This window comes from Nyctereutes procyonoides, unplaced genomic scaffold (genome assembly GCF_905146905.1).
Source record: "Nyctereutes procyonoides isolate TBG_1078 unplaced genomic scaffold, NYPRO_anot_genome, whole genome shotgun sequence".
Classification (NCBI taxonomy): domain Eukaryota; kingdom Metazoa; phylum Chordata; class Mammalia; order Carnivora; family Canidae; genus Nyctereutes; species Nyctereutes procyonoides.
Genome location: NW_026575144.1, coordinates 18,663,074 through 18,677,186, shown reverse-complemented (window position 1 = coordinate 18,677,186; position 14,113 = coordinate 18,663,074). Strand labels below are relative to the sequence as shown.

The following is a 14,113-nucleotide window of genomic DNA, read 5'->3' as shown; positions in this document are numbered from 1 at the left end:
AGGGTTGACAACCACTGAGTCCAGGTCAACATGGAAAAACTGGATGGGGTAGACAGGGAGTGGTTAAAAAGAGGGAATTCTCTTGTACGGCAACTAGATTTGTTAAGTGAGTAACTGGCTAAACGGTAGTACCACAGAGGAAGACTGGGAACCCAGATTTTTATGTGAACTCTCCTGGTTTTATGATTTGATAATTTTTATAAACACATATCAATTTTGTGTAGGCCACAAAACAAAACAAAGCCTGATAAAAATAAACAAAGATAGATCTGATACAGAGGTGGCCAGTTGCAAATTCTGTTTAAATCAGGGAGTTAAACTCTAGTTATGGATTTCAGACTCACAGAACTTAGGAGTGAGATTCTTTGGAGACTCTTAAAAACACAATCATTAATTACCTGATCCTTCATTAAGAATAAAGGTGACCTGGTGTATTTGGTACATTGTAATTTTGAATTAATTTATTTTCTCCCTCTCTGTCTTCCAAGTTAAGTGACAACACTCTTCCTAAGGAAACAAAAAAATTCTTCCAAGGTAATGGGTTAAGTGGTAAGGCCAAGTCCTCATATCTGGTTAACACTCAGGTCTGTGCTACTTCCAAATGTGGTTTTCAGCACCTTTTTTTGAGGGGAGGAAGGGAGTCGTTAAAGAGTTTTAGCTTTGAAAACACAGTTATTACAGATGGGACAGTTTTGTAAATTCGTAAGAGCATCTCAACAAGCCTACTGTATTCCTAGTAATATTTTAAAAGTTGAATACCAAAAAGCAATGAATCTTGTAATCAAGTGTCCCTTAGTGATAACATACCACACACACCCACAAAGTAGTCATCCAAGTAATCTGAATTAGATCAAATCAAGAGTTACAGGGCTCATGTCTTATAACAATCTAATTTTAGAGCATTTCCTTCAAGAAAATTCATTATATAATAAAACTGTCAAATACTGTACATTTTGTTTTAAGCCATATTTCTATCATGATATACACCAAAGGAGTAATTGTCACAAACTTCAGAGATCAAGGGATCATTAATTAATTCACATGCATTGTTATTCAGTTCATAATTTGGCATTTAGTTTTGTCTAAGCCTGTATGAATTTTCAGGAAAAAAGAAGTTCATACCTGTCTGTTAGAACTTTGAACAACAGACATTGCTTTCACAAATATACCAGAGGATCGGTCATATTTCATATACTTGATTTCCACAGAGTTGTAGATAAATCTTGTTATTTTCAGAATCATATGAACATAAAATTTCCCCTCTTTCCTGGAATGGGTGTATTCTTAATGTGTATTTATCACATGAGAAAAAAATAAACAGGTCTTTAGGAGCCCTGTAAGTCATACTATAAACATATACTATTAAGCAATAAAGACAAAGTCATCTCTGACATGAATTTTACTCCTCAGAACAAACTGCATTCTCAGTGAGCAACAAGAATAACAGTAATGGTTTCTTTTGAATCATATTTATGATTCAAAACAATGGGTAAGCAAATGGACATTTTACATACCTATTCCAGGTAGGACCATCAAACCAATCCAATTTATCAAGGACTCTGCTGTGCGCTGAATTTCTCTTGTAGAAACAAAACAGATGCCATATCACCACAGAAAGCTGAAAATCAAACAAATAAAGAAGAGGTAAGTTAATCTAAGTCAAAATAAACTTTGAAGGAGGATACTTGGATCACTAAACCGTGAGAGAGCATTTTATTTATTTTTTTCCCATTTTACTGAGAAACAATTAACGTACATGACTGTATTAAGTGTAAGGTGTACAGCATAATGATTCAGCTTACACATATTGTGAAATGATTACTGCTATAAGTTTAGTTAGCGTCAATCATCTCATATAGATACCATAAAAACAAAGCAAAAAAGAAAAATAATTTCTTTCTCCTTGTGATGAGAACTAGGAAATTTGTGCCTTTTAAAAAAATATTTATTTATTCATGAGAGACACACAGAGAGAGGCAGAGACACAGGCAGAAGGAGAAGCAGGCTCCCCGAAGGGAGTCTGATGTAGGACTCGATCCCAGGACCCCGGGATCATGCCCTGAGTAGAAAGCAGATGCTCCACCACTGAGCCACCCAGGGGTCCCAAGTTTGTACATTTTGATCACCCTTCTCCTATTCCTCCGGAGATGGCATTTTAATTAAATGAGAAATTTTACAAGTAGAGATTTATGCCAGCATTTTCCAGATATTCATCAAGAAACTCTTATCTTCTACAATACCTGTTCATATCCTATCAGGATGAATGAGTGATCCACAGCAGCTACTGAGATCTACTTACAAAATGAGTTTGTGAAGCCTACCTTTCCACACAAACATCACATCTTGTGATCTCTGTCCTAGTCAGATGTCCTCAGTCTGAAATTTCCAACAATTGGGAGTGTTTTATTAGCTTTCCCTCTTACTATGTACACGTGATGCATATATATTTGTGTTATTTACAGAAAGCCAAGTATTGAGTTTCCTTCATTAGTTTTATAGCAAATAAGCAAAGAACCACTGAGTTAATACAATTTTTAAAGATTTATTTATTCATGAGAGACTCACAGAGAGAGGCAGAGTCACAGGCAGAGGGAGAAGCAGGCTCCATCCAGGACTCGATCCCAGAACCGCAGGACCCCTTCCCGAGCCAAAGGCAGACACCCAACCACTGACTCACCCAGGCATCCCCCTAATTAGTACAATTTATTTCATGGCAACAAGTATTTGACATTCATTCATCATTTTGATCAACATTTACTGAGCAAATAACATGAACCAGGCATTGAGTTGAGAACTGAGTAAGACCTGGTCCTGCCTTCAAACAGCTGGAGTCCGGTCAAATGGAAGAGCGCACTGGATACAGATCATCCCAATAGGGACAAGTAACTGCCCCACCATGGAACAGAGAGGGCACAGAGGTGGGCACTGCCAAGCAGGAGGTCTCTGAGTCCTGAGTGTTGAGTAGTAAGAAGCAGACAAAGGGACATGGGGGTGGAGGGGAGGACGAAGATATTCAAGCAGTATATTCAAATGCAGGAAGCTGTGAGGAAGAATGGCATGTTCTGAAAGCTGCCCTAAAGGGCGTACAATAGAGTGAGAAAAATAGAACCTACACAAACAAATGGCAGCATATCTTTTTACAGATTTTAATTACTGGAAATGAGCCTCAGTGTACTAACAAAAACCCCTACCCCAATAATTGTAGAGAATTTGAACCTTGTTCCGAGATCCTGTATGCATGGAATCTCACCCTGGCGTTGCAATCTCTCTGTAAGGCAGGATAGTGCGACTTGACCCCGCACCATGCACTAGGGGAGATCGTAGTTGAGGGGCTTGCCCAAACCAAAAAGTGAGTCGTGTAGACCAAGGCTGAAGCCGGGGTCCAGTCCTCCTTTGGCCACAGGGAGAGGCTCACAAGGCCAGGATTCACAAGGAAGAGCATGGAAGATGATGAACACGGCGTGGCCATTCTGGTCACCCTCCCATTTCACATCAAGAGCTTTTCCTATTGTATGCTACAGAGTGGGCTCTGGGCACAACGACACTGTCTCTGGTGTCACCACTTCTGCTCCCAGCTTCATGAATGCGAGTGTGGGGCAGAAACACAAATTTGGGATTCTAGGTGCACGTTGCTTCATCTTGTCAGTTTGGATATTTTCCTTTCCTTTCTTTTTTATTTTTAAGATTTTATTTATTTATTCATGAGAGAGAGAGAGGCAGAGACACAGGCAGAGGAAGAAGCAGCCTCCCTGTGGGGAGCCGGATACAGGATTCAAACCCAGGGCCCTAGGATCATCCCCTGAGCCAAAGTCAGACACTCGATCACTGAGCCACCCAGGCATCCCGAGTTTCGGTATTTTCGATGCCAGATGTCTCTACAGCCACACTGCAGGAGTGGTGGCTGCTGCATACTGCTGAGTCACAATGGAAACGTCAGGCATTTTGTCTATACCCGGCTGTGATCCTCCAATTCCTTCTGCGGACTTAATTGTTACAGAGGAGCCTCTCCCAGGCTTGGTGGGTTTTCACCTCAGAAATTGTCAGTACTTGAATAACTTTGCTGGTCCCATGTGTGGATGAAGGGCTTTGATGTTTTTAAGAAGTTAGAATTGTTGCATCTACTGAGATGGGAAAAGAGGCCAGCTCATTTGTAACATCTAAAAATGGGGAGAGTGGGCCTGGAGATGACGGAAAGTGGGTTTAGCAATGCAAAAATGAAGAAAGCTTGTATGTGACACATAAAGAGAAGGCTTATGTAAGAAATAAAAAATCAAAAGGAGCCCGTAGCATTCTCCAGACGATAAGAAATGCAGTTGCTGAGGCTGGAAAAGATTGCAAAAAACTTTTTCCCTTCTTCTCCCCCCTCCCCCATTTCTCTTTATAAAATCCCGAGTGAAACTACTTAAAATACATCTTAGTTCAATTTCTCATCATGAAGGTGAGAGACTGGAAAATCTTCTGGTAGTCCCCAAATTGCCTTGCCCTCATGGAAGAGGATAGAAATTTATATTTTCAATGCTTTCCAATTGACAAATTATATGCCTGTTAATAGGCTTTCTCATACCTTACAACGTATCAGGAATTATTATGGCTTTAAAGAAGAATATTTGCTTTGAAAGACAGTTCCTGTTACAAAGGCCCTCAAGATGGAAACTAATTCCAGGCAACCACTAAGCAATAATGCCTGGAAAACAGACACTAGATGTAAGACAGACAAAATTCAAACGACAGCATCACCCAGAATGCAGCATCTAGCAATTATATTATCTTTCGACTGCTTGACCAACTGTACTTGTGACTACAGAAGGAAGCTTGTTCGTGGCTGGGATGCAACAGATAGAAGGTTAAGCTAAAGTATTACCCAAAATCAACAGAAAGAGGCAAATAAATCAAAACATCTCTGAGAAACCTAATGGAAGAAAACTCGGACAAGAGACATTTAATAGACAAATTGGACCATACGCAAAATCCTAAGGTAAGTAATTTATGGAAAGACATTTATGTTGAATGTGTTACCAATTTGTTTGTGAGAACACTTAGTTAGTTCATGGGGTCCAACAGATTTGACCTCAGGGCTCTGCAATATAACTGAGCACTTGATGGCAAGATGGAGATCAGTTCTCTAGAAAATGTTGACAATGAGCCCCCCATGGATTATGACAAAGCAGGTTCTATGAAATTATGTACCAAGAGAACTTGAGTGAATAATCTGTGTGAGAAGTCAGAGGCCGGAGGGTTGGTAGAGAGATGAGGAAGGCAGAGACAGAGGGAAGAAGAAGTAACATTCCCCTGTGTGCCACTAACACATGAGGCACCAATCAATTCATTGAATCATTTTAACAACTTTAAGAAGCAGGCCTCACTGCCACTAGTTCATAAATGAAGAAATTATCATTATTTTTTTTTTTTTGAGAGGTTGATACACAACAAGAAGTGGCCTGAGCTGGAATTTGAAACCTATACTTGTCTGATATTTAAGTGGTTTCCTTGATTAAGCCTCACTAATAATAAGTCTTATGAAAAGTAATATGTAAACTTTTAAAATCCAAATCACAATTAAAGAAATGCAAATAAATAAAAAAGTGACACAGATTACATTAACTAAAATTATAAATCATAAGATATAAATGCAGGTGAGACAATCGGGAACACAACTGATAAACTCATGTATTTCTGGTGGTACTATAGACATGTACAGCCCATTAAACCCCCAATCGGACCTATACCCATATTAAGAATCCCCAGATATATTCATACCCTTGGATTTAGTAATCTCACAAATTATCCCAAGAGAATAATGAAAAATTAGAAAATGGCATACATTAGAACATTAGGAAAATGTTCTTTACAGCCTAATTCATTATAGTGGATAACAGAAACAATCCAATAGGGGAGGATCTAAGAAAATGTTTCTAAATGTTCTATATTAACTCCACAGTATATTAAGTAGCCAATAAAGTAATAAACAAGTTATAATACAGAGAATGATAAAGAAAGCTGTTTATAAAATTGTATGTTCTGATTATAAGTAGGAACAAAGTATACATGTGAGTAAATACTAGCTGGTGACCACAAAAGAGATAATAGGGGTGCTAGGGTAGAGTAGTTATGAACACATTTAAGAACCTTAATCCCCTTCTCACCATATAATTTAAAATTGTACTCATTTAAAGTACCCACTGAATTAAAATACAGACCTACAAATACAATATAGTCAGAGTTTGTGTTCACATGGTTAAATGGTTTCCAGCATCTACAATATTATTTTGTCACATCATTAACCATTTGACAGTGGAGGAAGGGGGAAGGAGAGATACTTTGTATGATGTGAGGATAAAATACATCTATTTTAATATAATGCCGAAAATCAAGTATTTTTATATTATGATAGTCCATGGAAAATAAGATTACAATAGGAAGATTTGTTGACATAATTGCCAGTGTATATGATTTTAAATGGCTCTATGACCAACAGTCTTTTCCACTATGTATTACAGTTTTCATCTCTTCACATTCCCTCCATCCCATTTTCTAAAGGGAGAAAAAGCTCAAGAAAATAGCTCAGCTGCAGAATTCTCCCACTCCTCTGTTTTCTGTTCTAAGACATCACTCAGGTCTCCAACAGGGTCTTCTCCATCTCTGGGAAGACATTTTGTCTTCGGCCAGGCAAGAAGGAGGAGCATTTGAAGAAACAAAACTAGTCTTTGGCCACTTGCTCCCGACTCATGTAGGACTAAGGGAGAGCCAGCAAGTGTGTATCATCTGTGTCATCTGGTGTCACATTCCTCTCTGCCCACTCTTGGTCTTACTCTTGTTTTTAGGCAGTAAATCTCTAGCATTTGTTGCTCCGTAACACTCCCTGTCTTCTAGAAGTAAGATCAAAGTAGAGAAACTTTTTGGAAAGCAAAGGTGCTTCTTAAGTTTATAAATCTTACAAATCACTAGAAATTTACAAGCCACATCTCTGCCCTTCTTCCTGCATTGTATTTAGCACACATCTGTGTGCTTCCGGTTTTCCTGACATTATAGTTAAATCCACCACAGGGTAGGTATGCCATCTGCCTTTTTTTGGCCTGCTATGGTTGGGCAGACATCTCTGTTGAATGCATCTTGCCTCCTCCTGCTGATGATGAGGCCTTTTCTGGGTGTGATCCCAACATCCCCACTGAGCCCAGTGCTGCAGCCCTTGGTAGGAGTACCCTGACCCACATGATGGCACCCCAGCTGCAGTGCCAAGTTCTCCAGCCGTCTCGAGGTCCTATCTCTGCCACACAAGGACCTAACTTCCAAGGCTTTCCTTTGGCCTAGCAGGCTGAACTGCTGATTTCATTATGATGTTGTAGAAGGGCTGCGTGTGCAACAGCTCCCTGGCTTGGTGTATGCCTCATTTTCACTGACACACCTCTCCTTCTCTGGGCTCAAACTCCAAGAGAGAAAGTTGGCAGGCACACATTCTACAGCTTCACTTTCCTACCTCCCACTGTCATTCCTGTTTGGCAGAATTCCTCAGGCTCAGGAAAGGAGCATGCTTTCCTTTCTCTTTCAAAGCATCATATTCTCATACTATCAGAGAGTAGGCCTAGGGTTAATAAGTTGAGGGTTTTTTTTCCCCAGACAATATGACTTGAATTTTCTGGGCTTGGCTCTTGATAAACTAAAAAAGAAACAGAAAATTTTCAAAAAATAACCTGAACTTATATTTATAGCCATGGCAGAGTAACAAGGGTGGAGTGTAACCTACATCGCTTGTACCTCACGACCCCCAAAAAAGGTACCTTAGAAGACTGCACAAGATAAACTAAATAACTGTCCTCAGGAACCGACAACATATAGTCCTACATGCAGGACTATAATGATTGAGAGACAGGAAACCAGTAAGTCAAGAAAATCCAACACCTGGGCTCTTTGTTTGGAAGAGATTTCTGGAAAGTGGGAAGAGGAAGTGGGCAGAGCACGGCTGCCTCACTGAGTTGAGAAAGTGATGATCCGAGTTTGAGGAGTCCAGTAAATCTATGAATAAGCTGCTTAACAATGTGAGTTATCAGGAAATGCAAAATAAAACCTCAATTAGAAGTCATCACATGCCCATAAGAATGGCTCACATCAAAATGACTGCCTGTACTCATGTTGGCAAAGACAGGATATAAAGCAACTCCCATATGCTGCTGATAGGAATGTAAAGTGGTACAACCACTTCAGAAAACAATTTTGCAGTTTACTATGTAGTTAAAAATATATTTAGTACATAGCTGAGCAATTATACTCCATTAGTTTCTAAAGAGATATAAAAAGATTTATCTATATAGAAATTTAGAAAAAAAATTTTTAAAGGCTTTATTTATTTATTTGACACACACACAGAGCACAAGCAGGGGGAGTGTCAGGCAGAGGGACAGGGAGAAGCAGGTCTCTGCAGAGCAAGGAGGCTTATACAGGGCTCGATCCCAGGACCTGAGCCAAAGGCAGATGCTTAACCAACTGAGCCACCCAGACTCCCCCCAAATTTCTTTTAGAGAGAGAAGGAGAGAGCATACAAATGGGGTGGGTGGGGGGCAGAGGGAACATGACTGACAGAATCCCAAACAGATTTCCCACTGAGCAGGGAGCACGACATGGGACTTGATCCCAGGACCTGGTGCCCCAAATATGTTTAATCTCATCCAAATATATACTTAAGATGGGTGCTTGTTATGTATACATTATACCTCAAATTAGTTGATTAAAATAAAACCTTAACTGGTGGGGATCCCTGAGTGGCGCAGTGGTTTGGCGCCTGCCTTTGGTCCAGGGCGCGATCCTGGAGACCCGGGATCGAGTCCCACGTCGGGCTCCCGGTGCATGGAGCCTGCTTCTCCCTCTGCCTGTGTCTCTGCCTCTCTCTCTCTCTCTCTGTGTGACTATCATAAAAAAAAACAAAACAAAACAAAAAAAAAACCTTAACTGGTTTCTTAATTCTTTTATAATATCAGAGATAATCTCTTAAAATTAAATATTTTATTTAAAAATAATTTTATTATTCAAATATTAAGCTAGGGACATCAGGAAATACATGTATCTTGCATTTGTTTTAAAATAATACAGTGTCTGTGGCACCTGGGTGGTTGGTTGAGTGGTTGAGTGTCTGCCTTCACCTCAGGTCATGATCCCAGGATCCTGGGATCGAGTCCCACTTCAGGGTCCCTGCAGGGAGCCTGCTTCTCCCTCTGCCTGTGTCCCTGCCTTTCTCTCTGTGTCTCTCATGAATATATATATAAAATCTTAAAAAAAAATAATCCAGTGTCCATGGGAAAAGAGGGCCATAGAGAAAAAACCAGCTGTCTGAGTGCTGCCAATTACTGAAGCTAGGGGGTGAGTACAGGGGTTTATCATGCTCTTCTGTCTACTTTTGAATAAGTGTACAATTTTTATTTAAAATAGTTTAAATATCTAACAGGTTGCATTTTTAAAATTAAGATATTATTAATATATCTGCTACCATGAGATATATGTTTTAACCCTCTCCTCTCCATATCCTTATCCCTGGGTTGTGTGGCAAAGTCTTTCTGTGCCTTCCTTAAATTTTCTTTGCTGTCCTTCACTTTTCTCTTGTTATCTTTTAGCTAACAGCAGCTCTCATATGAGAATCAATGTGTGTCACAAATATAAGTGAAGACCTGAATAATGAGGGGAAATTGATTAAATCTGAGTCTAGTTCGTGATATTAAACAATAATGCATTTCAATGCAGTCTGGCCTGCGGAAGAGGGGCTCTTCTAGGAAAAAAGAGAGCAAGGTGTAGAGAAACACCCACTTTGTCACATGAAGTTGAGTAAAGTCCACTTTAACAAGTTGATTGAAACAAACAGAACCAAGAAACTAGTTCTACATAATGAACACCAAGGAAGAAACAGTACAAAAATTTTTCAAAGGGAAAGGAAATTTGGGTTTCATTATTTTCATCCTACCTCTCCCTTTTAAGGCATTAGAATTCTTGCTAACTTTGGGGAAAGTTGGCTGCAGGCTCACAGTCACATGAGTGGGGTTTGGGTCCAGGAGTACAGAGCCCCTTCCTGATGAACACGTGCATGAAAAGGCTCTGTGCTGGCAAAGCCTCTGAGATTTTCCAGTGAGATTGAAGCTAAGGATGAAATCAGTCAGAATGGAAATTGATGAACAATGTAGAAGGTAGTGTTCAACGATGTATGCGGGATGCCCTTTAGAGAAATTAATGTCCCTTTCAATTTCTTGGTATTGTATAAAATAGAATATGGCATTTCCTCCTTGATCCTATTATCGCTAGAACTACCCGTTCTTTCTGTGAATAAGACCCCAAACTGTTTTTCTAATAAGCAAGAATGGACAAAAAAACAAACCAAAACAAAACCATGTACTAATTTCCACCAAAGAACATAAGCTTCTGCAATCACACTCTGATGTGATAAATTAGAATTCTGTTTTCCAAAAACCAACACATTATGGATGAACTGGGAATTGTTCTGAATGTTAAGCTAGAACAATAAAACACCAGGATGTTTAAGAGTGCAGGCTGTACAGAAACAAAACTTAATCCCATTATTGTGGAGCTCTAATTTTCCTGTAAGCACAATTTTTAAAAAATTTTAACTTTATCTCCTTGTAAAACAATTCACTTTAATAGTAGGAGACCTTAAATAACTCCAAAAGAAAGAATATAACTACATAGAATAAGGGTCAGAAAAACTTTTAGAATAGAGACATATTACATCTCTTTCTTTTTCCAAGATGTTCTGTATTTAATTATTCCAAAGGACTTCAAGCAGAGAGTATGATACACGAGGGATCTAACGTCTCTGTGGGATATAAAGAAGTGGAAATCATCGTCCTTGCCTTTGGGAAGCTTACATGATCTTTTGGGCAAAAAGATAACCATGTTATCAGAAAAATGACAGAAAGTTACATATATGCACACACACATATGTATGGTGTGGATCTACCTAGCTATCCACCTACCCATCCATCTATCTATCCATCCATCCACGCACCCACCCATCCATAATGTGGTGCTCAGTGTTATTGGCAGTGAGTCCTATAGCACCATGGGAAAGGTTTACATTCATAAAAGATACATTGAAAAAGAAGGAAATGCTTTACAAGAGATAAGCTAGATCTTAAATTCTGAGTGTAATTCAGAAGTGCTTCAAGGAGGGGGTGGACAATAAAAACAAACCCTAAGAATCAAGATGATATTCTGTGGGATCAAGGGGGAAATAACACTGAACTGAGTTATAGGAAATTAGGTTGGAGCCAGAGTGGGGAAAGCCTTAAAAACTGGTCATTAGGAATCTGTGTTTTATCCTGAGAGCAAAGCAGAGTCACTGAATGTTTTGAGTAGAAGGCTGATGTGATAGAGATCTTTAAGTGAAACAGATCTATAAGTAATGCTGACTAGATACAAAAAGCCAGGGACTAAGCAAGCAGAGGTCAAATCAAATTTGGAAAGTATGTCCTTAAGTGATGAATGAAGAAAATTTTTAAGTAGTAGCAAACTCCCAATAAAATTAGGTGCTTCGAGTCTGAACATATATTGCTGAATTTCAAAGCAATTCAACACAAAACACTGACTCCATACGTCTTGGAGTTGTGGGAGAAAGACAATAGGTTTTGTACCAGAGTTATAAAGCTACAGGAACACAGAGAAGGATGGGCTCAGTTCTCATCAGGCAGGATGAGGCAGTGGGAGATTTGTTGGATCCTGCAGAGTGGGGTGGAGTTCTGACAGGACGACATGGAAGATAAGAGGGTTCAGGCTCTGAGGTACACAAGAAAATGTCCAGAGGCTGTGGCAGGGAACATGCCAGGTAGCATGCCTAGCCCACCTATACTTATGGAAGGTGGCACATGCAAAGGGAAAGAATAAAAAGATGCTTCTTTGAGTAAAATCCCCTTTGAGCTGCAGTCTCCTCAAAGAGCTCTACGTTTTTATGACTTGAATTCACACGGAAGACATGTCAAAAAGTTGAATGATAATCTGTAATGGAGAGTTGAAACAGAGTCATGGTGGGGATCAGTCACACTGCGGATGGTGAGAAAGAATGAGGCCTTTGGTAGGACCTGGGGGGCCACATCAAGAGTCTAGGCACACAGTGACTGAAGCAGATGCTGTGCCAGGACTGGAATAGGAGGGACAAGTGACAAAGAACCTCATGAAGAACACGGTTGACTGGACTTTGGTAGTACAAGATCACTTTTGATCACTGCGGCATCAATTTCAAAGACATCCACCTCAAGTTAACATACTGCTTCTGTGGGACACAGCTGCTAATAAAACCACCAGATAAGGAACCAGCCTTCTCCCACGCATGAAGTTCCCCTTCTAGAAAACCCTGGGTAACCGAGGGAACCAACAGCTTCGGCAATCTCACTCTTCCCTTCCTAAACCCTAAGTCCTGCTCTCTCTCACGTTTTAAATTGGTCACTAGTGAACCTATTAGTAACCCCTGGGGACCCCACCCTTGGACTCCTAGAAAGGGGAAACCTAGGTCATGCTCCTTCTTCCTATCTATGACCTCTCTATGTGGCCCTTGGGTGTGGCTAACACTTTTCAGAACTGTGAGAAATACATCTTCTTCCTCAAAGTCCCCTGATGGTGGTTGCTGAGATGTGTTTTGAAACTATAAGAACCACAAGGGCCGGTTGAGCCCCAACACTGTCTCTGATTGGGGAAACGTCAGCGGGGGCCTCACTGCAGGTAGGATGGACTCAGGCAGAGATCAACACAGAACTTCTCGACTGACTGGATATAAAAGAGAAAGGAGATGATTCACATATTTTGATCAGGCCAAGTTACCAGGAGAACAGCAATTCCTTGGAGATAAAAAGGAGAAGGAAATGCATGTGTGTGTATGTGTAAATTTCAAGAGAAAATGTTAAGTAGTTCTGTGTTTCAGAGGGGCTAATTTTGATGGGAGGGTGACTCATTGGGCCATTTAAACAGTAACATAGAAATTAAGCCTTGAAGAGATAGTTTTTTTTTTTTTTAAGATTTAATGTATTTATTCATGAAAGACACACAGAGAGAGACAGAAACACAGGCAGAGGGAGAAGCAGGCTCCATGCAGGGAGCCTGATGCGGGACTCGATCCTGGGTCTCCTGGATCAGGCCCTGGGCTGAAGGCGGCGCTAAACTGCTGAGCCACCTGGGCTGCTCAAAAAGATAGTTTAAAGATTAAAATATGAAGACAAACTATCCGCCCAACAGCTATGAGAGTTATGTGAGCAGAGGCACACAGACTAGGAAGAAAAGAGTGTAAGACAGGAGAGGGAGACTCAGTCTTAGGGAATAACTATTTTAGGAGGCAGGAGGTGGAAAAGAAGCTGCTAGCCAAAACCCAGGAACCAACCAGAGAAAGTGAAAAAACATAGATTCTCAGATATTACTGATGGCAATGTAAAAAAATTGGTAACTATTACCTCAAATTCTAAAAAGTTTCCGAGGAGAAAAGTCAGAAAAATAGGGTAGGTTAGATTAGGTTAGGGTAGACAAGGATTCACTGCAAGTCTTTATGACCAATATTTTGAGATGATGAAGGAGGAGAAGCCAAATGACAGTGACTAAAGATGAGAGGGGCCTGGGGAGGGTAGGTGACACTACTGAGTCTCAACAGTGATGGGGAAGCAGGGAAATGCATGTTTGCTGGAGATGGCACCAGGCACACAGTGGGGCACTCAAGACTTTTACTTTATTTTTTAAACATTTTATTTATTTATGGGAAAGAGAGAGAGAGAGAGAGAGAGAGAGAGAGAGAGAGAGAGAGAGGGAATGCGTGGGGGAGGGGCAGACGGAGAAGCAGATGCCCCGCTGCACAGGGATTCTGATGCAGGTCTCTACCCCAGGACCCTGAGATCATGACCTGGGTTGAAATCAGACACTTAACTGACTGAGCCACCCAAGCACCCTGGGCACTCAAGTCTTTTAGAATGAGTGAAAAGAGAGGGAGGTGAGGTCAGCAAACATTTAAGATTATTTTTATTTTTAATGTTTACATTAAAAAATAAGGATAAGAAATCAGTATTAGGTTAATAACTAGGGCAAATATTGAAGACCAGAAAGAGAAGGAAGAGTCCGGATAGAAAAGAGGATGTCTTAGTTGCAGGAT

The 14,113-nt window shown here is 40.2% G+C and overlaps 1 protein-coding gene across 6 annotated transcripts in view; it reads right to left on the bottom strand.

Moving 5' to 3' along the window:
• The window catches only part of CHRM3 (cholinergic receptor muscarinic 3), a 505,856-nt gene that overhangs the window by 236,023 nt on the left and 255,720 nt on the right, over positions 1-14,113 (bottom strand). For 4 of the 6 annotated variants that reach the window (XM_055308972.1, XM_055308973.1, XM_055308974.1 and 1 more), the window contains exon 4: positions 1,515-1,618. The gene's annotated coding sequence lies outside the window, so the exon portion shown is untranslated. Of the gene's footprint in view, positions 1-1,514; positions 1,619-8,731; positions 8,822-14,113 lie in introns of those variants that run through there. The other 2 variants (XM_055308976.1, XM_055308980.1) reach the window with 1 other exon arrangement.